General features: G+C 38.6%; 1 protein-coding gene and 1 pseudogene across 7 annotated transcripts in view; one reads left to right on the top strand and one right to left on the bottom strand.

The window, feature by feature from the left end:
* The first annotated feature begins 545 nt into the window (after window positions 1-545).
* USP42 (ubiquitin specific peptidase 42) overlaps window positions 546-27,553 on the top strand; it is an 86,560-nt gene continuing 59,552 nt past the window's right edge. For 2 of the 7 annotated variants that reach the window (XM_077140540.1, XM_077140532.1), the window contains exons 1-2: window positions 549-692; window positions 2,999-3,095. The gene's annotated coding sequence lies outside the window, so the exon portion shown is untranslated. Of the gene's footprint in view, window positions 738-2,298; window positions 2,439-2,512; window positions 2,534-2,760; window positions 2,882-2,998; window positions 3,096-27,553 lie in introns of those variants that run through there. The other 5 variants (XM_077140541.1, XM_077140535.1, XM_077140536.1 and 2 more) reach the window with 5 other exon arrangements.
* LOC143666654 (ribose-phosphate pyrophosphokinase 2 pseudogene) lies at window positions 18,801-19,785 on the bottom strand (annotated as a pseudogene).

Here is a 27,553-nt window from a genome sequence, read left to right as displayed (position 1 = left end):
ATACGGCATAAAAATAAATAATAGGGGGAACAAATGTTAAAATAAATTTAGTAGATTGAAATGCTAGTGATCAATGAAAGGAAGGGGTAAGGGGTATGGTATGTATGGATTTTTTTTGTTTTCGTTTTATTTCTTTTTCTGAATTGATGCAAATGTTCTAAGAAATGATCATGATGATGAATATACAACTATGAGATGATACTATGAGTTATTGATTATATAACAAAGAATGGAATGATCATATGGTAAAAATGTTTGTGTTTGTATGTTGGTATGTTTAATAAATAAAATAAAATTTAAAAATCTAAAAAAAAAAAAAGAGTGAGCTTCAAAATAGTTGTACCTTCCCCAGTACAGCCTCAAACTGACTGCAGCCCTGGCCAAAAGCCAAACTACAACTTCAGGACTGAGCCAGAACCAGCCAGCCCCGCTTTTCTTGGATTCCTGACGCTTCAAAATATGTGGGAGAAAAGTTTTGGGGGTAATTTGTTACATGGTAATAGATAATAATACACATGTTAATTCAAATTTCAAGGATCCTGTTAAGGTGAGAAATGGCCTAAGCCAAGGCCTTGTGAACATTTTGATCTGACTGGCTACCAAGCAAACAGTTTGTGATGTCAGCAGGATGAGAACCCTGACCTCACAGGGTCTTGCCAACCCTGTAACCCAGAGAGAGAGAGACTTAGCAGGTGAGCATACATACTTCTGCTCTCCTCTTGCTTTTTCCAAATAAGGTGAATAACTAAGGGATCTTCAAACCAAAATTAATTCTTGATATTTCTTAAGTCACCTGATGATTGATTCTTGATATTTCTTAAGTCACCTGACGTATTTTTAAAAGATTTCTAGTGGTTACTCCAAGTAGAGTGGCGGGCTCCCATTTCAATACTTGGGCTTATCCCTTTCAGTCTCTGGACCTCAACCCCAGTATGACGTGCAAAAGAGATGTTGTGAAGGTGTTTCTTAAAAATAATTTTTATACAAGGTCACAAAATTGTCTAGTTTAAGATTTTAGTGAGTCTTTAATAATTTTATTAAAAACAAAAAAGTTTATAAGGATAATCAACATTTTATAAAGTTACAAAATGTTTTAACTGAAAGTATCAGGTCCCATATTTGAAAAATACATAATATTACTTAATGCCTCTCAATGTCAAACCCATTAGGAGCCACATAATGTAGACCAACAGCAGTTTTAGATTTTTAATCATTTTTCAAGTTCCCTGGAACTAAACAATGAAATATTGTACTGTTTAAAAAGACTTTTAAGTTTTCCTTTGGGATTCCCTAAGAATATTTTTACATTTGTATTAAGGATTAACCTTAAAATCTTCATCCTTTAGTCACAGATTTCTGGAATAAAATAAATGGAAATACCATTTATATTCATTAAACAAAGTGGGTACTCTAAATAAAACTGATCATTCAATTTTTTAAATAATTTTTATTATATAAAGAGTGTGTGTGTATATATATATATATATTTTTTTTTTTTCTGGCCACACACCCTTCCAAAAATCTTTATGAATAAGGAGTTTCATTTTACCGTAACTCCCATAAATCCCTATCTTCCCTTCACTCCCCTATCTGCTGTTGTCAGTTTACTGTCCATTCTTCCAAGTTTTTCTATTCCTTACATAAACACGTATACAATAGGGCGGTGCAACGGTGGCTCAGTGGCAGAATTCTCTCCTGCCACCCCAGAGACCTGGGTTCAATTCCTGTGAGCCTGCCCATGCCAAAAAAAAACAACAAAAATATGTATACAATAAGACAGTATTGCTTTGAGGGGTTTGCTTTGCGTGAAGAATTCACTTTATATGGTTCAGCAACTCGCGATTTTCCCTTCTTAAAAAATGTCTTAGGGGAACTTCTTGCGTTAGGATAACATATTTATTCCCTAACAGGTTATTCCATAGCTAATCTAGCCATATCTCAGCTGACGGGAATTAAGTGCTTCTGCTCTTTCAATACAACAATTCGAAAACTAACATCGGGAATCACTTAAGTCTAATATTCAGAGGGAATTCTGCCGCTACTGGCTGTGATTTTGAACAAGTTTTTTAACCTCTCTGTGCCTCCGTTCTTCAGCTGTAAAGTTATTACCTAACTTCGAGGATCATATTGGGGATTAATTAACATGTTTATGGTAAACTTTTTAGTAACTGCTACCTAATATTATTTCCTTTGGTTAGCTCTGATTCTTCAGGCTTGGCTCCCTGAGACTTTATTCTAGCTGCCGCGCCCTGATGGTCATCTTTCCGATCAGAGTAACTCTGGGTGTGGTGGGGCTGTCTCCCTCTGACATCCCTTTAAAGTGAGATCACTTTCTAACGGTTGTGGCTTTCCTCTTCAACGGTCAACAGAGGTTCACAGAGGTGGGCTGGGCACACCTCGTGGCCCAAGGGCGGTAGCCTCCACCTAAACCCAGCCCGGTACGTCATCACTCAACACCGGGTGCCCCGCCGCCCTCCTCTTGGTGCTCCGGGACCCCAGAGCTGCCGCCGGGCAGTTCGGCCGCGCCGCGCAGGTGACAGCGGAGAAAGAACCTGGCCGGACACTCTCGGCTGGGAACCCGGAGTGACCGCCACCGAACCCGGAAGTGGCCCTTTTCGAGGCGGAAGACCCGCCCCGGACGCCACGCAGTCCCCCTCGGGGGCGGGCCCGGCTTCGAAGCTCCGCCCCCTCCACCAATGGAAAGGATGGGCTGGTCCAGCGCGGGTGCACCCCCGGCGCACTTGTCCTGGTGGGCTCGTCCTCGGGCGGGGCGGGGCACGCCGTGGTGACGCGAAGTCGGGCAGCCCCCGCATGCTTTCCGGGATAAAGCCCAAAGTCCCGGTTTTTACACCCGAAAGCGGTCTTCTCCCCCTTCCCGGAAGTAAACGGTGTTAGAATTTGCGGGGCCTCCGTATTTGTATAGTCTCTCACGCACGTGTGGTGCGGGTTCCGACGGAAAACCCGTAACTAATTTGGGGTTATGTTTCCACTCTCCTAGGGAATGCTGATTTACGTTTTTCTCTGCATCTTGCCTTTCGCTCTCATCCTGTCTTTGCCAGCTCTCCAGTTTGGACACGTGTTTTCCTTTGGACGAGGTTAGGAGTAGTTGGAAATAATTTGGTGGTGGTGGTGGTGGTGGTGGTTGGGAGGGGGGGTGGTCCTCCAGCCAGGGTGGATTTGTATCGATTTGGAACCCCCTACCTCATTTCGTTTCCTGAGAAGCGGTATTATTAATGCGCCCGAACTCGCAAGGCTCCCAAGTGAGTCATCAGTGAGTTAACTACGTAAACAACCAGATAAATCACGTAGAAGAGGCGCTTGGTACACTGTATCCGGATTTTCAGTAACCTGTTAGCGTCAGTCTTGCTGACGCTGGTGTTTCCAACTTGGCCCCAGGAGACTCGATTCTACCTGTCGGACACTAAAGGACATGACTCGTACCAGAGAAACTATGAGCGTGGGAGAAGGCCTCTCCTTTGGTCTTCCTTCTTGGCCCTCTCTTACGCTGATATACTCGGGGGTGGGGGGGGGAGGGTTGAATAAGCCGTGCACCCCCATCCCCGTCTCTGCTGTTCCACCTGCGTTTTCCACCACAGCCCCCATTCCGCCTGGTACCTTGTGACTCCCTTCTCGGGTGTCCTCAGCGCGCGCGCACGCACACACACACACACACACACACACCTGACATCATCGCAGGAAGCCCCCCCTCCTAGCAAGGATCCCTTAACTGACCGTCACATCATTTTTCTCTCCCTGGCTTCGTCTGCCAGACAAGGAAGACACTAGAAAGGTGGGCGGATGTGCCCTTAAATGCATGAATGAAAGTGTATTGCTCCGGTGAGCATCTAAGACGTTTTAATGTCTGGAATGACTCCTTTTACTACCTAAAAGTTCTTAACACGAAGGTGCAAGGGCATATTTTCTGAAAAGGAACTTCGTATTATTTAGCACCTCCCTATTTCTCAGTGGTTGTGTAAAGTGAACTTCCAGGAGCCAGAGCATTTATTTGCTGTGCAGGAATCCTAGAACCAAACACTAAAAGTTTGCACTACTGAAATCACTTTTGTATATCATCTTTGGGAATTTCATCCAAGCGTTCTCTCTGTTACACCTCACCAATGCCTTGATGGTGTGTTTCTTTTCTGGAATCAAACACATCTTCTAGAGGCTGGTCTAGATGAACAGAGTAAAAGCCAAAAACGAAGTAATACATATTTTAGGCAAAACAAAAATTTTATTATGAATATGATTACACAAGGAATAGCAGAACTCATCTGAGAATATTTTAAACATTTCAATTAAGGATCAAATTTCCTTTGAACAAACATCCTACAATGTACAGGACACACACTCACAACAAATTATCTGACCCGAAAGGACAATAGTGCTGAGGTTGAGAAACCCTAACTTGGAGAGACATTACCTTTTCCCACCTATTTTATACAAAAAGAAAAATCCATATCTTCCTTCCTCCATTGCTGCTGAACCTTGTGGCAAAAGTCAACTCTGCTTGGTGTTTTCACTTTAATTTCATAACACAAATCTCAAGCGGTACCATAATACTGCTTGCTAATCCTATCATGCTTCTTGAATTTCTATTTTTCTACTCTCCAAAAACTTTTTCACCTTCCTCTCACCTCAAACTTCCTGCATGCCTATTCCAACCCACTTAAAATCCTTAAGATGTCCTAAAAGTAGTCGACCTTTCCTCCTGACTGTACTCCTTCTTCTTTACTCCTTTTGCTTTCAGTTCCAACTGCACTCCTTGCTCATTTCGCAAAAAGAGTTGGGTATGTTCCCCCCTTATGGACTTTGTTCATAGGCAACTCGGACTCCTTCAAGTCTCAACTCAAATATCACCTCAGTGAGGTCTTTCTGATGATATTGAAACTTACAACCTTTCTCCCATTCCACTCTTCACCCTGGATCCTCCTTTTCATTTTTCCATGGTACTATCAAATTTACAATGTAAGCTCTACAAGGGCAGGAATATTTCTTCTGTTTGTTTTTTTTTTTTCATTGATATGTCCCAAGTACCTGGAATAATATCTGGCACATAATGGATGTATACTTATTATTGCAAATGAATTATTATACACATCTGGTATATACATTATACAGATATCACACGTTTGGAATACTTTTATTTTCTACTTTCAATTATTAATTGTTTGGTTTTTTCCCCTATAAATTACTAATATAATTTAAAATGATGGTACTATGTTTAAAGGTAGATTGCCTATGTTGCCAGCCCTTTATATCCCCAGTAAAGTTTATGTTCCCTGAAGTCAGGGACTTTGTCTAGTTTGCACTGATTTTTAATTGGAAAAAAAAAATTCTAATGTAAAAACTATTGTTTATTCTATTTACACTTTCAACAAGATAAAACGAACAGAATATAAAAATTAGTTCATTTTCTGAGTGATAACTCCCAGGATGAGCCTGGCCCTGGCACCATGTGATCAAATATGCCATCCTGACTAAAAAAGGGGGAAAGACATGGAACAAATAAGGTATCAGTGGCTGAGAGAGTTCAAATAGAGTCAAGAGGCTACTCTGGAGGTCACTCTTACAAAAGCTTCAGTTAGGCATTGCTACCAAACCCCAACCAAGACCAATCCTACCAATCTTGAAGAATACCTAGGGCACTATATAAGATTCTACAGAGATTCCACACACTAGGGTAACTTTCCAGAAACCTACAACTTCCAAATGGGTCCCTGGACCACATAAGTCCTGAAATGTTGAGGGGCCAACCTCTTTAAAACATCAACTAATTCCATCCCTCTATCCTATATTATTGATAGCCTCTTCCAACATGAAAAAGTTAGAATGGCCATAGCCCAAATACCCCTAAAGAGTGGGAGAAAGATGAAAAGTGATGGTAGAGTTATACATAGAAGGAAGGGTTTAACAAGTGAGTATGGTTACTGAATCATTATATTGAAATTTCTTTTAGTTTCCAGTACCTTAGAGCAGCTAGAAGTAAAAAACCTAAAATTATAGAATTGTAACCCATGTCAAACTCTGAAATCTGTTCTACAACTAATTGTTGCAATGTACTTTGAAATTTATTGCTTCTATGTAAATATGTTATTTTTCACAAAAATGAAAAAAAAATTTTGTCAAGCGTCCAGTGTTTTGGAGCAGCTAGAAGGAAAAGTCTGAAATGGTGGAATGGTAACCCATAACAAACTCTGAAATCTGTTCTGTATCTACTTATTGAAGTGTACTTTGAAAATCATTGCTTTTTCTCCTTTTCTTTATATATATGTTATAGCTCACAATAAAAAGTATTAAAAAAAATTTCCTTTGAACATTATACTCTATCTTTTCTTCCCTTTGTAGATTTAAGCACCTTTTCATTATCTACGTGTCTGTCCCAACCTTTTTTTCATCCATTTACATGAATAAGTATGTGCCCATAGAAAGTAAACTTAGAATAATTTTAGAGTTTATTTTCATAATCTTACTGTATGTTCTATGTGTTGTTCTACAACTTACATTTTTACATTCTAGTATTCCAGAACTTCTTCACTACTGAATTTTATTTTTTTATTTTATTTTTTGCGTGTGCACATGGTCCTGGAATCAAAACCAGGTCTCCTGCATGGTAGGCCAGCATTCTACCACTGAACCACTCGTGGACAGAACTACAGAATTTAAATACCGTCTGTATACAGAGCTGCTACATCAGAATTAGGGCCCAGGCGAAAAACATTTTTCAGGATTCCCAGCAAGAGTGGATTTGTACTTAATGTGCAACATAATGGCTCATGAGGTCCCCGTGCTCACCACTGTTGCCATCAGCGTATGCCATTGTCCCCCATACTGTCTACTTGCCTGGTGACTCTTTCATTGTATGCTTGTTTTTTTGTCTTTTAGCTATTCTCCTTTAATTATTGGAACCTTTAAAATGTGAATCTAATTCACCTTCCTCACAGTGTTGTCAAACCAGTAGCTAATGAATATAGAAAAGGTACCTGGCATACAACATCACAATTATAGTTATTATTAGTATCTCCTTTTATGAATTACATGATACAAAGCATGAACCCTAAGGTAAATTATAGACTATAGTTAGTAGTATAATCATAATAATATTTTTTCATCAATTGTAACAATGGACCATACACTAACGAAAAAGTTAGTAATAGGGAAAATTTTATGTATGTCTGGTTATATGGGAACTCTGTACTTTCTGCATGATTTTTCTGAAAAGTGTTTGTTTTGGTTTGTAAGCTACCAGAATGTGATATACCAGAAATGGAAAAGCTTTTAAAAAGGCAATTTAAGGGTGGGCCATGGTGGCTTAGCAGGTAAGTGCTCTCGCCTGCCATGCCGGAGACCCAGGTTCGATTCCTGGTACCTGCCCATGCCAAAAAAAAAAAAAGTGGGGGGAATTTAATAAGTTAAAATTTACAATTCAATTTGAAGCCTATAAAAATGTCTTAATTTTTTATAAATAAAAAAAATTATTTATAAGCCTATAAATAAATGTCTTAATTCAAGGAACACTTCTGTCAGCTGGGCAGTCACATGGCCAGTATCTGCTGACTGCTTGCTACTGGGCTCTGTTGCTTTCAGCCTCTGTTCCTGTGGGGGTTCCTCGCTTTGCTTCTCCAGAGCTGGCTTTCATCTCTTGGCTTCCCTTGGCTCTCTCCAGGTTCTGGCTTGCTTAACATCTCACGGCAACGTCTGTTGGGGCTCCAAGCATCTCCAAACATCCGTGTCTCTGTTCTCCATGTGTCGGCATCTGTGTCAGCTCTGCTCTCTAGTTTCTGTTGGCTCTGTCATTTTTTGAGGTTTCGGTCATTTCTGACTCTCCATAAATGTTTCCTTTTTTGAAGGACTCCAGTACGATAAGCAAGACCCACCTGGAACGGGTGGGGTCACATCTCCATCTAATCAAAGGTCACACCCACAAGTGGGCATGCCACATCTCCGTAGAGCTAATCTAATAAAAAGTTTCTGACCTAAAATATTGAATTAGGATTAAAAGAAAGCCATTCCCATAAGACTGAATCAGAATTAAAACATGGCTTTTCTGGGGTACATAATATTTTCAAACTGGTACAACATACAACTGTTCTATTAACATTTTTAAATAAAAAAACAAAGCATAATTTTAAGCAAAACCAAATTACATTCTGTCCATTTGTGAAGTTCTGGTAGTGTAACTCGAAAACTATTTTTTAACATGCTGACTTTTCCCCAAACAAATCAGTTGAAGGGTAATTTACTGGAACTCTCATGAACAGCTTCAACAACTGTAACCAGATAAATATAATTGTAATATTCTTAAACAAAATGAATAAAATAACATTTTTATTATAAACAATGAACAGACATGCAAACATTCTTGACATACAAGCATTCTTGACATGTATATCATTGCATAGCTGTGTATTCATCACCATGTTCATTTTTTTTAAACATTTGCATCTCTCCAGCAAAAGAAAGAAAAAAGAAAAAACTCATACATGCCATAACCTTTACCACTCCGTCACTGACCACAAATATTTCAATCTACTCAATTTGTTTTAACCTTTGATCCCCCTATTATTTATTTTTTATCCATATTTTTTACGCATCTGTCCATAACGTAGATAAAAGGAGCATCAGACTCAGGGTTTTCACAACCACACAGTCACACTGCAAAAGCTATATCATTATATAATCATCTTCAAGAAACATGGCTACTGGACCATAGCTCTACAGTTTCAGGTACTTCCCTCTAGCTACTCTGATACACCATAAACTAAAAAGGGGATATCTATATAATGCATAAGAATAATCTCCAGGATAACCTCTCGACTCTGAAATCTCTCAGCCACCGACACTTTATTTTGTCTCATTTCTCTCATCCCTCTTTTGGTTAAGAAGGTTTTCTCAATCCCTTGGTGCTGAGTCCCAGCTCATTCTAGGATTTCTGTCCCACGTTGCCAGGGAGGTCCACACCCCTGGGAGTCATGTCCCATGTAGAGAGGGGGAGGACAGTGAGTTCACTTGCCATGTTGGCTGAGAGAGAGAGAGGCCATATCTGAGCAACAAGAGGTTCTCTGGGCGTGACACTTAGGCCTAATTTTAAGTAGGCTTAACCCATCCTTTGTAGGGATAAATTTCATAGAAACAAACCCCAGGATTGAGGGCTCGGCTGATTGATTTGGTTGTCCCCACTGCTTGTGAGAATATCAGGAATTCTCCAAATGGGAAAGTTGAATTTTCCCCTTTTCTCCCTATTCCCCAAGGGGACTTTGCAAATACTTCTTTATACACTTTTCAAATCACTCTGGAATTCACTAACCTGGACAAACCTGAACCTGTTTTTTTTTTTTTAAGTGTAAATTTATTATTAGCCAACAGAGTTTTAATATTTTGATTGTCTGGTTGTTCTAAGAAAGAGCCTAGCAGACTTTCATTCTGTAAAGTTTTCCTTGTAGCCTTTTTTGAAAAAATGTTTTTATTGTGAAATCTTCACCTGCATACATTCCATTCATGGTGTACTATCAGTGGCTCACAATATCATCACATAGTTGTGTATTCATCACCACGATTATATTTTAGAACATTTGCATCACTCCAGAAAAAGAAATAAAAAGAAAAAACTCATACATACAATACACCTTAACCCTCCCTCTCATTAAACACTAGTATTTCCATCTACCAAATTTATTTTACCCTCTGTCCCCCACCCCACATTATTTCTTTATCTTGGTCTATATATTTTCACTCATCTGTCCATACCCTGGATAAAAGGAGCATCAGACACAAGATTCTCACAATCTCACAGTCACATTGTAAATGTTATATCTTTATACAATTGTCTTCAAGAATCAAGGTTACTGTTACACAGCTCTATAGTTTCAGTACTTCCTGCCAGCCACTCCAATACACCATAAACTAGAAAAGATATCTATATAATGCATAAGAATAACCTCCAGGATAACTTCTCAACTCTGTTTAAAATCTCTCAGCCACTGAAATTTGATTTTGTCTCATTTCTCTCTTCCCTCTCTTGGTCAAGCAGGCTTTTTCAATCCCTTTACACCAGGTCCAGGCTCATCCCATTTTTCTGTCTCACGTTACCAGGGAGATTTACACCCCTGGGAGTCATGTCCCATGTACAAGGGAGGGCAGTGAGTTCACTTGCTGTGTTGGCTTAGAGAGACCACATCTGAGCAACAAAAGAGTTTCTCTGGGGGTGACGCTTAGGCATTATTATAAGTAGGCGTAGCTTCTCCTTTGCAGGAATAAGTTTCATTGTGGCGAGCCCCAAGGTCGAGGACTCAGCTTATTGAATTCTTTTTCCCCAATGCTTAGAAATATCAGGAATTCCCCAGATGGGGAAGTTGAATATTTCCCCATTTTTTCCCTAGTCCCCCAAGAGGATATTGCAAATACTTTGTTATTCTTTGCCCAAATTACTCTGGGATGTATCAGGGCATCACACTAACCTGTACAAACCAACAAGATCTCACTTCCTATTCAAAATTCCATGTAATTATGGTGTTCAAATAAACTGACCATACAAGTTAAGGTAGATAATGTGCACAGATACTTTTTAAAATTTTTTTTAATTTTTATTATTAAAACCAGTCAACATACAATTGAATATTCTTTTTTATCACATAGTTGTATAGTCATCATGATCATTTCTTAGAACATTTGCATCAATTTAGAAAAAGAAATAAAAAGAGAAAAAATTTCATATATACCACATCCCTTACCCCTCCCTTTCATTGATCACTGGCATTTCAATCTACTAAATCTATTTTAACATTTGTTTCCTCTATTATTTATTTATTTACTTATTTTTGTTTGTTTGTTTGTTTTTATTTTTACATGGGCAGGCACTGGGAGTCAAACCCGGGTCCTCTGGCATGGCAGGCGAGCATTCTTGCCTGCTGAGCAACCATGGTTCGCCCAATTTATTTATTTTTAATCCATATATTTTAACTCGTCTGTCCATAAGGTAGATAAACGAAGCATCAGAAACAAGGTGTTCACAATCACACAGTCACATTGTGAAAGCTATATCATTATACAATCATCATTAAGAAACATGGCTACTGGAACACAGCTCTACATTTTCAGGCAGTTCCCTCCAACCTCTCTGTTACACCTCAACTAAAAAGGTGATATCTATTTAATGTGTAAGAATAACCACCAGGATAACCTCTCAACTCTGTTTGGAATCTCTCAGCCATTGACACTTTATTTTGTCTCATTTTTCTCTTCCCCCTTTCGATTGAGAAGGTTTTCTCAATCCCTTAGTGCTGAGTCCCAGCTCATTCTAGGATTTCTATCCCACTGTTGCCAGGAAGGTCCACGTGCCTGGGAGTCATGTCCCATGTAGAGAGGGGGTGGGCAGTGAGTTTGCTTGTCATGGCTGAGAGAGAGTCCACATCTGAGCAACAAAAGAGGTTCACTTAGGCCTAATTTTAAGTAGGCTTAGCCTATCCTTTCCAGGGTTAAGTTTCATATGAACAATCCTCAAGATTGGGGCTCAGCCTATTGATTTGGTTGTCCCCACTTGTGCAAAGATTCTTAATGGGTAGTTTTCTTTTGTTAGGCTACAACAATGAATTGCAGATTCCTTGTTTGTAACATATTAATGACTGAATACATTTTCAATATGTTTTAATTCCTTTGTTTTGCTATTACAAATTTTATAACATTTGCAAGACAAAATGACAAGTTTATGCTTTGGAGAATTTATGTCATTAAAATTGCATTAAAATCTTTCATTTAGGAGTTATTTGTTTTTTTGACACTGGTGTTGTGCCAAATAAACATTAAAAAATGCAAGATGTATAAAACTGCTACACTACCTGTATTAGTTGGGGGTTTGGTTTTGGGGCTTCTTTAGTTTTATTTTTTCAAATTTAAAAGGCTTAAATGTACTGGAAGCCTCAAATCATGGTGCAACTGGATTGCGGTTGATTGCCAGTTTGTGTACTGTTGCTTGGATGCAGCACAGTGACTGGTGATGGGATGAAGGATGCATGGATCACAAAACAAACAAACAAATTACAGATGATTATATAAATTTAATCCCACTTATATAAAGTTTAAAATTGCAAAAAAAATTATGCTGAGAGAAATAAGCCAGAAACTCAAGGTCAAATATGTATGATTCCACTTATACAAAGTATCTTAGAATGTGCAAGTTCCTGGAGATAGAAAGTAGATTAAGAAATTACCAGGAGGGTGGGCCACGGTGGCTCAGCAGGCAAGAATGCTTGCCTGCCATGCCAGAGGACCCAGGTTCGATTCCCGGTTCCTGCCCATCTAAAAAAAAAAAAGAAAAGAAAAGAAATTACCAGGGGCTTGCTTCATATAGGTGTAAAGTTTATTTTTGAGGTGATGAAAATGTTTTGGAAGTGGTGAAGACAGCATATTGAGAAATACCACATATTTATACTTAAAAAATGGGAAAATTCATGCTATAGATATGAATATATATTCATGTTATATATACATATTATAGAATTCATATTATATACAATGCATTAAGTGCATTGACTATACTGTGTAAATTGTATCACCATGTATTTCCAAATTATTTTCATTTTCATCATCCTGAACCAAAATTCATACCCATTTAACAAAGCCTCCCTCTTCTTCCCTCCTACCACCCCTGGGAACCACTATTCTGCTTTCTGTCTCTATGAATTTGCTTATTCTAAGTATTTCATATAAGAGAAATCATACAATATTTGTCCTTTTGCGTCTGGATTACTTCACTCAACATGACTTCTTCAAGGTTCATCACGTAACATATACTGGCACTCAGTTCTTTTTGTGGCCGAATAATATTCCACTGCATGAATATGCCACACTTTTTTTTATTCAGACACTTTGGTTGACTATTGTGAATAATGCTGTGATCTACACTGGTGTACAAATTTCTGTCTGAGTCCCTGCTTTCAGTTCTTTTGGGTGTATACATAGGAGTGGAATTGACAAGTCATGTGGAAACTCAATGTCTAATTTTCTGAAGAACTGCCAAACTGTTTTCCATAGTGGCTGTACCATTTTACATTACCGCCAACAATGTACAAGTGTGTCTATTTCTCCACATCCTTCCACTTGTTATTTTCAGTCCTTTAAATAATAGCCATCCATGGCCAAGAGGCACATGAAGAGATGCTCAATGTCCCTGGCCATTAGAGAAATGCAAATCAAAACCACAATGAGATATCATCTCACACCCACCAGAATGGCCATTATCAACAAAACAGAAAATGACAAGTGCTGGAGAGGATGCGGAGAAAGAGGCACACTTATCCACTGTTGGTGGGAATGTCAAATGATGCAACCACTGTGGAAGGCAGTTTGGCGGTTCCTCAAAAAGCTGAATACAGAATTGCCATATGACCCAGCAATACCATTGCTAGGTATCTACTCAAAGGACTTAAGGGCAAAGACACAAACGGACATTTGCACACCAATGTTTATAGCAGCGTTATTTACAATTGCAAAGAGATGGAAACAGCCAAAATGTCCATCAACAGAAGAATGGCTAAACAAACTGTGGTATATACATACGATGGAATATTATGCAGCTTTAAGACAAGATAAACTTATGAACCATGTAATAACATGGATGGACCTAGAGAATATTATGCTGAGTGAGTCCAGCCAAAAACTAAAGGACAAATACTGTATGGTCCCACTGATGTGAACGGACATTCGAGAATAAACTTGAAATATGTCATTGGTAACAGAGTCCAGCAGGAGTTAGAAACAGGGTAAGATAATGGGTAATTGAAGCTGAAGGGATACAGACTGTGCAGCAGGACTAGATACAAAAACTCAAAAATGGACAGCACAATAATACCTAATTGTAAAGTAATCATGTTAAAACACTGAATGAAGCTGCATCTGAGCTATAGGGGTTTTTTTTTGTTTTTTTTTTTTACTATTATTACTACTTTTATTTCTTTTCTCTATATTAACATTTTATATCTTTTTCTGTTGTGTTGCTAGTTCCTCTAAACTGATGCAAATGTACTAAGAAACGATGATCATGCATCTATGTGATGATGTTAAGTACTGAGTGCATATGTAGAATGGTATGATTTCTAAATGTTGTGTTAATTTCTTTTTTTTTTCCTTTAATAAAAAAATAATAATAATAATAATAATAGCCATCCTATTGAGTGTCAAGGGGTATCTCATTGTAGTTTTAACTGCTTTCCTCCAATGGCTAATGTAAAGCATTATTTTTCATAGACATATTTTCCATTTGAATATCTTCTTTGGAGGAATGTCTATTGAAATCCTTGGCCCATTTTTAAATTGGGTTGTTTTTTTCTTTGTGGTGTTGAGTTGTAGGAGTTCTTTATATATTCTGGATATTAAACTGCTATCAGATATATGGTATTCTGAGTAAGGTGAGGGATTGTGCAATAAGACAGCCTTCCACCTCATAGGTATGACAGACCAAGGAACGACCAAGACAAGTCCAGTTTGGAGATTAAGATAGAGCATTTATTGGAGGTTCACATGGAGTCCTTGCCCTCAGTTGCAGGATGAGAGATGGCAATTCCCTGCTATTATGGTCTGCACTGACCAGAGGAAAAGGCAGGGTTTTATAGTAGGAAGGACAAAGACGACTTGGGGTCCAGAAAGTTCATGCACATAATTGCTGACAAAACTATTTCTTTTTTTAATTAATTAATTTATTAATTAAAAAAATTAACAACAAATGAACAAAAACATTCTTAACATATGATCATTCCGTACTACATATATAATCAGTAATTCACAATATCATCACATAGTTGCATATTCATCATCATGATCATCAAAACTATTTCTTAATGTTTGTTCCTGTGGCCATAACTTCTGACAATGTTAACCCTGGGGAAATATAACAAAGGCACAGAGCTAGAGAGTCATACAGAGATGTGCACAATTGCTGATGAAGTCAGAAAAGTTGGGGGATATTAGAACATGGAACAGTATTACTATGTTACATGTGGTTTCCAAATATTTTCTCCCATCATGTGGGTTGAGTTTCCACTTTCTTGATAAAGTGCTTTGATGCACAAAAGTTTTTACTTTTCATGAAGTCTATTTTATCTTTTTTTTTCTTTTGTTGCATGTGAGTTTGGTATAAAATCTAAAAGTCCGAAGTGTACTACAAAGTCCAGAAGATATTTCCCTATGTTTTCTTGTAAGAGTTTTATAGTATCAGATTTTATCTTTAGGTCATTGATCCATATAATTTTTGTATATGGTGAGAGGTAGGCGTACACAATCAGCATGTGGATTTCCAGGTGTCCCATTATCATTTGTTGAAGAGACTATTCTTTTCCCATTAAATGAACCTTGAGAAGGATTATTTAATGTTTGGTAGAATTACCAAACCATCTGGACTTGGACTTCTTTGTTGGGAGGTTTTTGTTACTGATTCAATCTATTTACTTACTTTGGTCTTTTGAGATTTTCTATTTCTCCTTGTGTCAGATTAGGTAATTTGTATGTTTCTAGGAATTTGTCCATTTAATCTAGTTTCTAATTTGTTGGCATATAATTGTTCATAGTTCCCCCTTACAATCCATTTTATTTCTGTAAAGTAGGTAATAATGTCCCCACCTTGATTCCTGTTTTAGATGTGTTCTCTCTCTCTCTTTTACTGAGTTTGGCTAAAGGTTTGTCAATTTTATTGATCTTCCAAAGATCAAATTTATCTGTTAAGTCAAATAGGGGGAAAAGAAGTTACAAACCAAAAGTACAATAATAAAGGATTTTATATTTACCTCTGTAGTTCTTTATTTCTTCTTGTGGCTTCACATCACTATCTAGTGTTCTTTTAGGTAACAGTAGTCCAGGGACTTCCTTAAGCATTTCTTGTAGGGCAGGTCTTCAGGTAATGATCTCTTTCAGATTTTATTAATCTGTAAATGTGTTAATTTTTCCTTTGTTTCTGAAAAATAACTTTGCTGGATATATATAATTGTTGGTTAACAATTTTTTTTTCTTTGAGGACTTTAATTATGCATCCCACTGTCTTCAGACCTTCATAGTTTCTGATGAAAAATCTGCAGTTATTCTTATTGGAGATCTCTTGTGTTCTGCTTGAAAGGATGTATGTCCCCTAGAAAAGCCATGTTTTAATCTAAATCCCATTTCATAAAGGCAGAATAATCCCTACTCAATACTGTATATTTGAAACTGTAATCAGATCATCTCCCTGGAGAGGTGATTTAATCAAGAGTGGTTGCTAAGCGGATTAGGTGATGACATGTCTCCACCCATTTGGGTGGATCTTGGTAAGTTTCTGGAGTCCTATAAAACAGGAAACATTTTGGAGAATGAAAAAGATTCAAAGAGAGCAGAGAATGCTGCAGCCCCATGAAGCAGAGAGTCCACGAACCAGTGACCTTTGGAGATGAAGAAGGAAAACACCTCCCAGGGATCTTCATGAAACAGGAAGCCAGGAGAGAAAGCTAGCAGATGACTCCGTGTTTGCTGTGTGGCCCTCCCAGCCAAGAGAGAAGCCCTGACTGTGTTTGCCATGTGACTTCTCACTTGAGAGAGAAACCCTGAACTTCATCAGCCTTCTTGAACCAAGATACCTTTCCCTGGATGCCTTGATTGGACATTTCTATAGACTTGTTTTTATTGGGACATTTTTTCAGCCTTAGAACTGTAAACTAGCAGCTTATTAATTTCCCTTTTTAAAAGCCATTCTGTTTCTGGTATATTGCATTCCAGCAGCTAGCAAACTGTTCTTTGAAATGTATCACTTTTCTGCATATATGTTGTATTTCACAGTAAAAAACAAATATTTAAAAAAATGAACAGAGCCTAAGGGGCCTCTGGGACACCATCAGGTGTACCAACATACACATCATTGAGTTCCCATCTTGTATGTGACAAGCGGCTTCTCTCTTCCTGATTTTAAAATTCTCTCTTTGCTGTTCGATTTTGACATAAATATGGTTTGATATTTGACATATAATGTGTCTTGGTATACATCTCTTAGGGTCCAACCTGCTTGGAGTTCATTGAAGTTCTACAAAATGTATATTCCTGTCCTTCATCAGATTTGGGATGTTTGGGGCCATAATTTTTCAAACAGTCTTTCTGTCCCTTTCTCTCATGTTCTGATGGAACTCAATGAATGAAGCTGTACCCTTACCTTGCACCATATTTAAAAAATAATAATAATAATTCAAAATGGAACAGAGACCTAAATTTAGGAACCAAAACTATAAAACAATTAGAAGACCCTATAGGGACAATTCTTCATGACCTTGGATTTGGGCATAGTTTCTTTTTTATTTTTTTCATGGCACCTGATTTTATTGAAATGTTTTAATACAATATGGAAGGAACTTAAAAGTCCATATTTTAAACCAATACAAGCATTGCAAATGCTTATGATATATAACTAGGCACAAAGGGGAGCCAGAAAAATATGAATATATCAAAATTGTTTAGCCTCAAACTTAAATGGTATCAGTGAATTTATAGAAATTCACATTATAAGTTGCTTTTATTAGACAACATGTCGACCATATTCAGAAATACAGCATTTGCAATATGCTAGCTTCTGCAATAACAACTAAAGTGTTAGCTTTTCATATAAAAACATTAGTTAAAATAATCAGTTGCCTAGAGACTTGCTACTTCCAATTATGAAGGACAAAACATTTCATCAAAAACAAAACAAAACAAAAAATTCAAATATTCAGCTGATGGCATTCTTAAAAAATTGCCTTTTTAATTTATGTCAAAAGGAAAATAAGGATCAGGTTGGTAAATTTGAGAGAATTTGGAGAAGTCTTTCTTTGAGCAGAAATCTGCAATATGAAGTTACTGGAAAAAAAATGAAAAGTAAATGCTGTAGCTAAAACTATAATGCAAAAGAACAAGATGACAGGATGGGAGGTGTTACCCCAAAGACCTGGAAATCGGCCTCCGCCTTCCACTTCATCTGGCCGGTGGGTGATGGTGTGGCACTGAGCTCAGAGAACATATTGATTACAAAAACAGTTTCTAAGTCACATCTCTTGCTGAACACAACTCAGGGATTTCAGGACATGAAATTTCAGGAAAGTGATAATTATAACATATTTTTCGGAAGTGGTAATAGAAAAAATTGAACTGAACATCTCTTGCTGAACACAACTCAGGGATTTCAGGACATGAAATTTCAGTAAAGTGACAATTATAACATATTTTTCGGAAGTGGTAAAGAAAAAATTGAACTGAACGACATTGCCTTCAAAGTGTTCAAACTTCTATCAAAAAAGAAATGTGTCCGTGGCCACCTCAAGCTAAATAAAATTTTGTTCAAATTAAGCATAATAACCAAGGTAGTTTATTTGAACCCTGGTTACTCATTAAAAACAAACAAACAAAAATACTCAAGGAATTATAAATTTTTAAATTTATAAAATCATAAATTTTACTTTCTCTCAAAAGTAAAGGGTTCATTCTACACAGGGTTTTACCTCAAATTTCCATAGGTGTTATCATATATTTACAGGCTATCGTAAATCCCCTTTGGTGCAAACCCTGAATTATACAAACTAGAAACTTCCACAATAGAATGACATACTTGAAAGCTGTGGCCCCAAAGCCCTGAAAGAACAAAGGAAAGGGGTCACTTAGCAGGACAGATTAAGAGTCTGTCTCTCATTTAAGAGTGTTCATTTAAAAAAGCAAGTAACTTCCTTCGCCCCACCACCACCCCGAAATAAAAAATCCGAATTTTAAGCTTTAAAGGCGGGAGTTGGGGGTGGGTGGGGGGAGGCTGGGGGAGAAGGGAATGAATCTCAGAATACACCAAGGACAGATGCATTTTTAGCTCTGTGGAGTCGTAAGTTACGAACCAGATGGAGACCAAGGGCAGCCAGGCCTGTGGGACGCTTCCCATCCTGGAGACAGAGCGGGACGTGGCTAAGGAGGGAGGACACGGATGCGCCGTTGCCCGTCCTGCGGTTGGCTTCTGCCAAGACCACAGCTGTGTCGCCCACCTGAATCTTGGCACGGCGTTCCATCTTGTCCTCCTGCGGGATTGTGTTCGTGACCAGCACGGCCTCGAAGGCGGCGCTGCTGACCCTGGACGCCGCCGGCCGGGAGGAGATCCTGTGCGTGAGCAGCGCCTGCACCCGGGTGGCTCCGGCCCAGAGCAGCTTGGCGGCGGCATGGCAGAGGGTGCCACACGTGTCGGCCCTGTTGCCCACCTGCAGAGCCCCACCAGCACCACGCGCTCCACCTCGTTCGCCTTCTTCCTCTCTTTGTGGATCAAGGCGAACCCCACGTTGAGCCTGGTCGGCCACCGACGTGGCCCTTATGGCGCCTCCCCGCGTCGGGGGACACGAGGACGCAGCGCCTCCAGCCGGGGCTGTTCTCCCGGATCCGGCGCACCACCGCGGGCTCCGCGTGTAACTTATCCACTGGGATAACCACGAACCCCTGGATCTGCGAGGCGTGCAGGGCCATGGTGATGATGTGGTCTGCCCCGGCAGCCGACACCAGTTTTGCAGCGATTCGGGCGCGTGGCTCCTGCTCTTTTTATCTTGCCGGGCGTAGGGAAAGCAGGGCATGCCCGCGGTCACCCTGGCGGACTACACGATCTTGCAGGCGTGTGATCATGAGGAGCTCCGTGAGGTTGTTGTTGCTTGGTGGGGCGCACCGGGGCAGGGCGCACCGGGGCAGTGCGCGCAGGGCGGGCCCCAGCCGGACACTGGCCGGGCTAAGACCCGAGGTGCCGCGGGAAGAGGAGGAGGAGGAGGAGGAGAAGGAGGAGCTGGCCATGGTTTCTAAACTATCACACCAAAGCACCAGCAAGCAAAGGAAAGAGATAAATTGGACTTGGTCAATATTAAATGAAACAAACTCAAAATGTTTGTGAATCAGAGGACACTATAGAGAAGACTGGATAGACAGCCTACGGAATAGAAGAAAATACGGGCAAATCATGTATCTGTTAAAGATCTAGTATCCAGAGTGCATGAAGAGTTCTTAAAACTTATAAGAAAAAACTAAGGCTCTGAGGGTTGTGGGAAGGTGGCTGAGTAGGGAAGCGCAGGAAATCAGTCCCTCCACCAAAAACAACTATTGACCTAGGCAGGACCGGTTTGAATCAACAATTTTGAAACTCCAGAGTCTAGTGGAAGACTGTAGCATCCAGGGAGGGGCAAGAGGAAGAGGCTGGAGAATTGTGGTCAAAAACCACTTGGTTCACCTTCCTGCAGCAGCTACCATCCCCCCAACCTTCAGCATGGATGTAGGCAGCAGTGGGATCTGAAGCTCCCGCTCCTGGTTCAGCTCGCAGGTGCCAAGGTGGACATAAACACCAAATCCTCCAAACCCAGGGGTGTGTGATCTGATCGCTGATCACCACTTTTGCTCAGCTACTTCAGATCACTGGTTGCCAGCTCTGAGGTCAGCCAGTGTTCCAGTCACCCTTTGGAAAAGGTGGAGCGGAATCTTAAAGGAAGGAAACTTCCTCAAAACTATGGAAAACAGTTAAGGGGCAGGATTAAGTTGGAAAGTGCCAAATGAAGAAGTCACAGCTTCGAAAGCTGTAGAAGAAGCTCCTGGCATCTTTGCTGCCAGCCACCCCCCAACCCCCTACACAACATGAGGTAGAGCCAGTTTGCACTCCCAATGGGAGTCCCTGGCCCTGTTCCAGAGGGAGCTACTGTGCACCTACTGGGATTCATGTATATCAGTGCCAATCTATAGGGTGGAACTCTAAGAGACTGGGTCAGAGAACTTGTCTCAAGCTTGCCCTCCCAGAATTTGTCCTGAGGGCAGAGAAGGTGCTTGCAGACAGCTATGGCCCAATGAGAAACAATTAAGTTAAAGTGACCTGGGGCAAAGGACTACCTACATTAGGTCACTCAAGAGAACACCCCGGAGGGGATGAAAGTCTATTTCAAAGAGGGAGCATTCACTCAAACTCCTATAATTTAACTCCTATAATTTAAAAACAGGGAATTCCTGATGCCTCTATAGAGCACAAGCCCAGGAATAGAAACAGGCTCTGCAGCTTCAAACAGTCTCAGATAAGACAGAGAGTACCCTGTACTTTGCATTTGCCTTGGGATGATCTTCTTGATAAGAGGCTAAGCTCTGACAGACACCACCAGCCAAAGCAGGGTCAATTTGCAAAGACAGCACAAGCTGCTTTTTGCTTTAGTTTATTCCTTTTGATTAGCTCCTGGCATTCAAGAAAATCTATGTCATATCACTAGCTATATACAGACAGCGCAGGGACTAAATCCCAGAGTTAACACTTTAACATACTAAAATGTACAATGTATGATAAAATATTAGAAGACAAAGAAACAGGAAAAGAAGTTCCATCTAAAGGAACAAGACAAAAATCTGGACTCCACCAGCAAAGAGGACTAGAATTTGGATTTACTTTTTTACAGAGACTTTTAAAAAATGATCCTCGAGATGCTCGTGGAGAAAATGAAAAAATGTAAAGAACTAAAGCATATGAGAAAAACAATGAGTGAATCTCGAGGAGAGTCTCAATAGGAACCAAATAGAAACTTTGGAGCTAAACACAATAACTGAAATGAAAATTTCCCTAGGTGGTTTCAACAGCAGATTGGAGGAGGCGGAAGAAAGAATTGGTGATCTCAAAGACAAAATACTTGCAATGATTCAGGGTGAGGAACAAAAAGAAAAAAAAGAGAAAGAAAAGGAACAACAGATCCTAAAGAGACCTGTGGGGTACCATCAAGCATACCAATATATGCGTTATGCAAGTCCCTGCAGAATAAAAAAGAGAGAAAGAGGCAGAAGGGATATTCAAAGATATAACAGCAGAAAGCTTCCTAAATTTAACAAAGAACATGAATATACAGTCAGGAAACCCAAGAAGTCCCAAACAGGATAAACTCAAAGATAACCAACTCAGATACATGTTGTACATGTACATGTACATGTACTCATGTTGTACAATGCCAAGGACAAGGGAAGAGTTCTGAAATCTGTAAAAGAAAAGCAATGAGTTATGTGCAAGGGAATCCCAATAAGATTAAGGTCTGATTTCTCATCAGAAATCATGGAGGAAAGAATGAAGTAGTATGAAATATTTAAAGTGTTGAAAGAAACCCGTTGCCAACCAGTAATTTTATTCCCAGCAAGATTTTATCTCACAAAAAGGGAGAGATTGAGATGTTCCCAGATAAACAAAAACTGAGGGAGATCATTACCACTACACCTGCCCTATACACAATGCTAAAGGAGTTTCTTCAGACTGAAAGGAAAGGACACTAGACAGTGGATCAAAGTGGCATAAAGAAATAAAGACCTCAAGTATAAGTAACCATATAAATAACAGTGCCAGTATTATTGGATTTTTTGGTATTTAACTCCACTTCTTACTTCGTACAGGTGCTAAAATGCAAATGCATAAAAATAATGATAAATCTATGGTTTTGGACATAAAATGTAAAAGGTAATTTGTAACAAGGACAACAAAAGAGTGAGAGGATGGGGGCATATAAGAACAGTGTATGTGTATGCTATTGAAGATAAGTTGTTATCAACAAATATGATTGTTCTAGATTTAAGATGTTAAATTTTAACCCTATAGTAATCACAAACAAAATTCATGAAAAATATATTCAGAAAGAAATTAGGAGAAACTCAATAGGGTACGATACAGAAAACCAAATAAGAAGAAATGAAGTTAAAGATAAAATAGCAAAATAGCAGAAGAAATTCCTATATTGCCAGTGGTTTCTTTAAATATAGATTAAACTCTCCAGTCAAAAGGCAGAGACTGGCAGAATCACTAAAGAAGCACAATCCAGCCATATGGTGTTTACAAGACTCACCTTAAATTCAAAGACTTAAGTAGGTTGAAAGTTAAAGGATGGAAAAAAAATTGCCATGTAATTGGTAAACAAATGAGAGCTAGGGTAGCTATACTAATATCACATAAAATAGATTTCAAGTCAAAAACTGTTATGAGGTACAAAGAAGGTCACTGTATATTGATAAAATGATAAATTGAACAAGAAGATTTAACAATTATGAATATATAGGCACCTAATGGCAGAGCCTCAAATTATATGAAGAAAATACTGACAGATTTGAAGGAGAAATAGATGGTTCTATATTAATAGTAGGAGATTTCAATGTGTACTTTTAAAAATGTACAGAACTCTAAATAGGAGACCAATAAGGGAAATAGAAGACTTGAATGAAATTCTAAACCAGGTTGACCTACAGACATACATAGAACATTTCATTCAATAGCAGCAGAATATACATTCTTCTCTAGTGTACATGGGTCATTCTCTTGGCTAGACCGTATTTTAGGTCACAAAACAATTCTCAATACATTAGAAAAATATCGTCTTCACAATGGAATGAAGCTAGAAATCAATAACAGAGGGAGAAATGGACAATTCACAAATATGTGAAAATTAAACGATGTGCTTTTAAATGACCAATGGTCAAAGAAGAAATCACAAGAGAAAGTAGAAAGTATCTTGAGGTGAATGAAAACAAAAACATAACAAACCCAAACTTACGGGATGCAGCAAAGGCAGTACTGAGAGGGAAATTAATAGCTCTAAATGCTTATATTTATAAAGAAGAAAGCTCTCCAAAGAGGGACCTAATCTCAAAACTGGAGTATCTATAAAAAGAAAAGCAAACTGAACCCAAAGTGAGCAGAAGGAAGGAAATAGATTAGAGCAGTGATAAATGAAATAAAGAATAAAAAAATAGACTCAATGAAAGAAAAAATGGCTCTTGGAAATGATCATTTCAGTCAACAAACCTTTAGCTAGACTGACAAAGAATTAGAACACAAATAACTAAAATCAGAAATGAAAAGGGGCACATTACTACCAACCCAACAAAAGTAAAAAGGATGATAAAATGATACTATAAATAACTGTCTGCCAACAAATTAATTACCTAAATGAACTGGAAAAATTCCTAGAAACACACAAACTACCATAAGTGACTCTAGAAGAAATAGGTCTCAACAACCCAATATTGAGCAAATAGATTGATCATTAATCAAAAACCTCCCACAAGAAAAGCCCAGGATCAGATGGCTTCACAGGTGAACTGTATTCAAACATTCCAAGAAGAATTAACACTAATCCTGCTCAATCTCTTCTAAGATACTGAACGAGAGGGAATACTCCTTAACTCATTCTATGAGACCCACATTGCCTTCATACCAAACCCAGATAAAGAGACCATAAGAAAAGAAAGTTAGAGACCCATATCATTTATGAGTATAGATGCAGAAATTCTCAACAAAATACAAGCAAACCAAATCCAACAGCACATTCAAAGAATTATACATCTTGATTAATGGGATTTATCCCCATTATGCAAGGGTGGTTCAACTTAAGAAAATCAATTAATGTAATACACCACATTAACAGAACAAAAGAAAAAGAAAACACACGATCATCTCATTGATGCAGAAAAGAGATTTGACAAGATCCAGCACTCTTTCCTGGTAAAAACACTTAAAAAACTAGGGTTAGAAGGAAACTTCCTCCACGTGATAAAATGGCATATGTGAAAAACTCACAGCTAATGTCATATTCAGTGGTAAATGACTGAAAGCCTTCCCTCTAAGATAAGGACTAAAACAAGAAGGGCCACTGTCACCAGAAATAGGAACACCCGTTCATTGTTGGTGGGAATGTAAAACAGTATAGCCACTGTGGGAAAGTTTGGCAGTTCTTCGGAAAGTTAAGAATAGAATACCACATGACCCCACAATCCCACTTGTAGGTAAATAGTCCAAAGGATTGAAAGCAGGGACTCAAACAGATATTTGCATGTTGATGTTCATAATGGCATTACTCATAATTTTCAAAGGATGGAAGCAATCAACTGATGAATGGATAAATAAAATGTGTTTATGTATGCAGTGGTATATTATGCAGCATTCAAAAGGAATGAAGTTCTGATACATGTGACAACATGGATGAAACTTGAAGACATCATGTTGAGTGAAATAAGCCAGACACAAAAGGGCAAATATTGTATGATCTCACTGACGTTAAATAATTAGAATAAGCAAATTTGTAGAGGCAGAGAGTGAACTGTAGGTTACCAGGGTCTGGGGTGGTAAGGAATGGGGAGTTAATTCTTTGTTGTTGTTGTTGTTTTTTTAATATGGGCAGGCACCAGGAATCTAACCCGGGTCCTCTGGCATGGCAGGCAAGCGTCCTTGCCTGCTGAGCCACCATGGCCCGCCCTGGGAATTAATTCTTAATCTGCACAATTTCTACTTGAAGTGATGCAAAAGCTTTGGTAATGGATAGTGGTGATGGTTGCACAGCGTTGTGAATGTAATTAACAACACTGAATTATACATTTGAATGTGGTTAAAAGGGGATATTTAGGTTGTATATATGTTATTAGACTAAAAAAAATTTTTAAAGGACTGTATAACACAAATAGAGAACCTTAATGTAAACCATGAACTATAGAAACAGTACAATAAAAAAAAATGTTTTTTCATCAGTGTAACAAATATATCACACTAATGCAAGGTGTTTAAAAAATACATTTAAAAATGTTTCTACTACAAAACTTCAATTACATATGTAGCTGATGTGTATCTCATAATTTTTTTTAGTCATTCCCCATTTGAGTCATTTCTAATTTATAATTATAAATTAATTAAATTATGAATTAAAAGCTTAAGTTATAAGCAGTGCTACAGTGAATTCAATCTAATGAGAATAACTTAGAGCCCTGCTGTCAAATACAGTAGCCACAGGTGGCATTTTCCATTTAAATTAAAACTAAATAAAATTAGAAATCCAGTTCCTTAAGCACACCAGCCACATTTCACGGGCTCACTAGCTATATATGGCTTGTGGCTACTGGGTTAGCACAAGACATCATCGCAGGAAGTTTTACTGGACAGTGCTGGCTTAGAGCTTTAAGAACATGGATTCTGCTGCTTTTCTAGCTTGTGTGATCTTGAAGAAGTTACTTAACCTCTTCTTGCTTCATTTAATTCATCCATAAAATGGAAACATTTATAGTACCTACCCCACAGGGTATTTGTGAGAAATAAATCCATTAGCACATGTAAATCTTGAGAAGTAGAGTCCGGCACTGCATAACTTCTTTATAACTGCTAACATCATTTAATACAGTCTCTTGTCAACTCTGTGGCTTTCTACTTTGCTCCTGGGAGACTGGATGCTACTTGTCAGACAATGTCATCCATTCTACAAAGAAACTCTCAGCCTGGTGCCGGAGACTCTTCCTTTGGCATCTTTAATTTTGTTCAGGCCTTTTGTTGAAAACATTTTCAGAGGAAGTTGTAGATTGTTTCCTTCAGATACTCACCAAGGTGAGATAGAGAGTAAGTTCCTTCCTCTTTTGTTTTTCTCTCCCCATCTCTGTCTCCCAGTCTCTCTTCTCTGAAATGTCCAGGTCCCCATTTCTTTGCAACACGGCCCTCAGTGTTTATCCCCAATGTGCCTTCTTCCAGGCAAGCCGTTTTAGAACTTTCCTTTCCCATTTACCTGTTCCCCCTGCCCTGATATATTCTTTTCTACCACTCTTCCCCCTGGAAAATTGCCACTGGTTGCTTAACCGTTCACCTCCTCTTTTCTGCTCCACCCAATTAAACGTACTGAGAGCCCACAGAGCAGGGACCATTTAGGTCCATCACATCATTTTTCTCTTTCTGACGTTCAGAGTACATGCCTGGTGGATATTTGCTGAAAGAACATAAGTGTGGAAAGGAGCTAAGTGTTGAGTTTATTAATGAGTAGCTTTATGCCCAGATGAACATTAAAAACATTTTAGTAAGTGACAGAAGGAATCCTTTTAGGACCAACTGCACTGCATTTGTGAACTAATTTTAATCTCCATTCTACAAGCATTTTGTTAAGCTCCAGAAAGGATCTCTTTGGGATCAATTACATTATACTTAAAATCCTTACGAATTGAAGTGGTCTTCATTCAGAAAATCATTCTTTAGGTGTCTAGGACATAAGTTTGAGGTGCTACACATTTCTCATATTTCGGTCCTGCATATTTGTTCCTTATCATTTTGTCCTTATTCTGGTGATTTTTTTTCCTTTTTTTGTTCAAATTTGTTGAGGTACATTCATACACCATGTAAACCATCGAATGTATACAATTGCTGGCTCACAGTATCATCACATAGTGGCACATAGTTGTGCATATAGCCACATTATCGATTTTTTTTCATCACATGGTTGTGTGTTCATCACCATGATCATTTTTAGAACATTTGCATTGCTCCAGGAAAAGAAACAAAAAGACAAAAGAAAAAAATATATATATCCCATACCCCTACCCTTCCCTCTCATTGACCTTTCATTGTAATCTACCCAAATTTTTTTACCCCTTATCCCCTGCTATTATTTTTTAAATTTATTTATTTTTTATTTATGATACATAACCACATACAAACATTCCTATCATATGATCATTCCATTCTTGTTATATAATCAATAACTCACACTATCATAACATAGTTGTATATTCATCATCATGATCATTTCTTAGAACATCTGCATCAATT

The sequence above is a fragment of the Tamandua tetradactyla genome, chromosome 23 (genome assembly GCF_023851605.1).
Source record: "Tamandua tetradactyla isolate mTamTet1 chromosome 23, mTamTet1.pri, whole genome shotgun sequence".
NCBI lineage: Eukaryota > Metazoa > Chordata > Mammalia > Pilosa > Myrmecophagidae > Tamandua > Tamandua tetradactyla.
The sequence above is the reverse complement of the archived record's forward strand: the minus strand, read 5'-3'. Positions and strand labels throughout refer to the sequence as shown.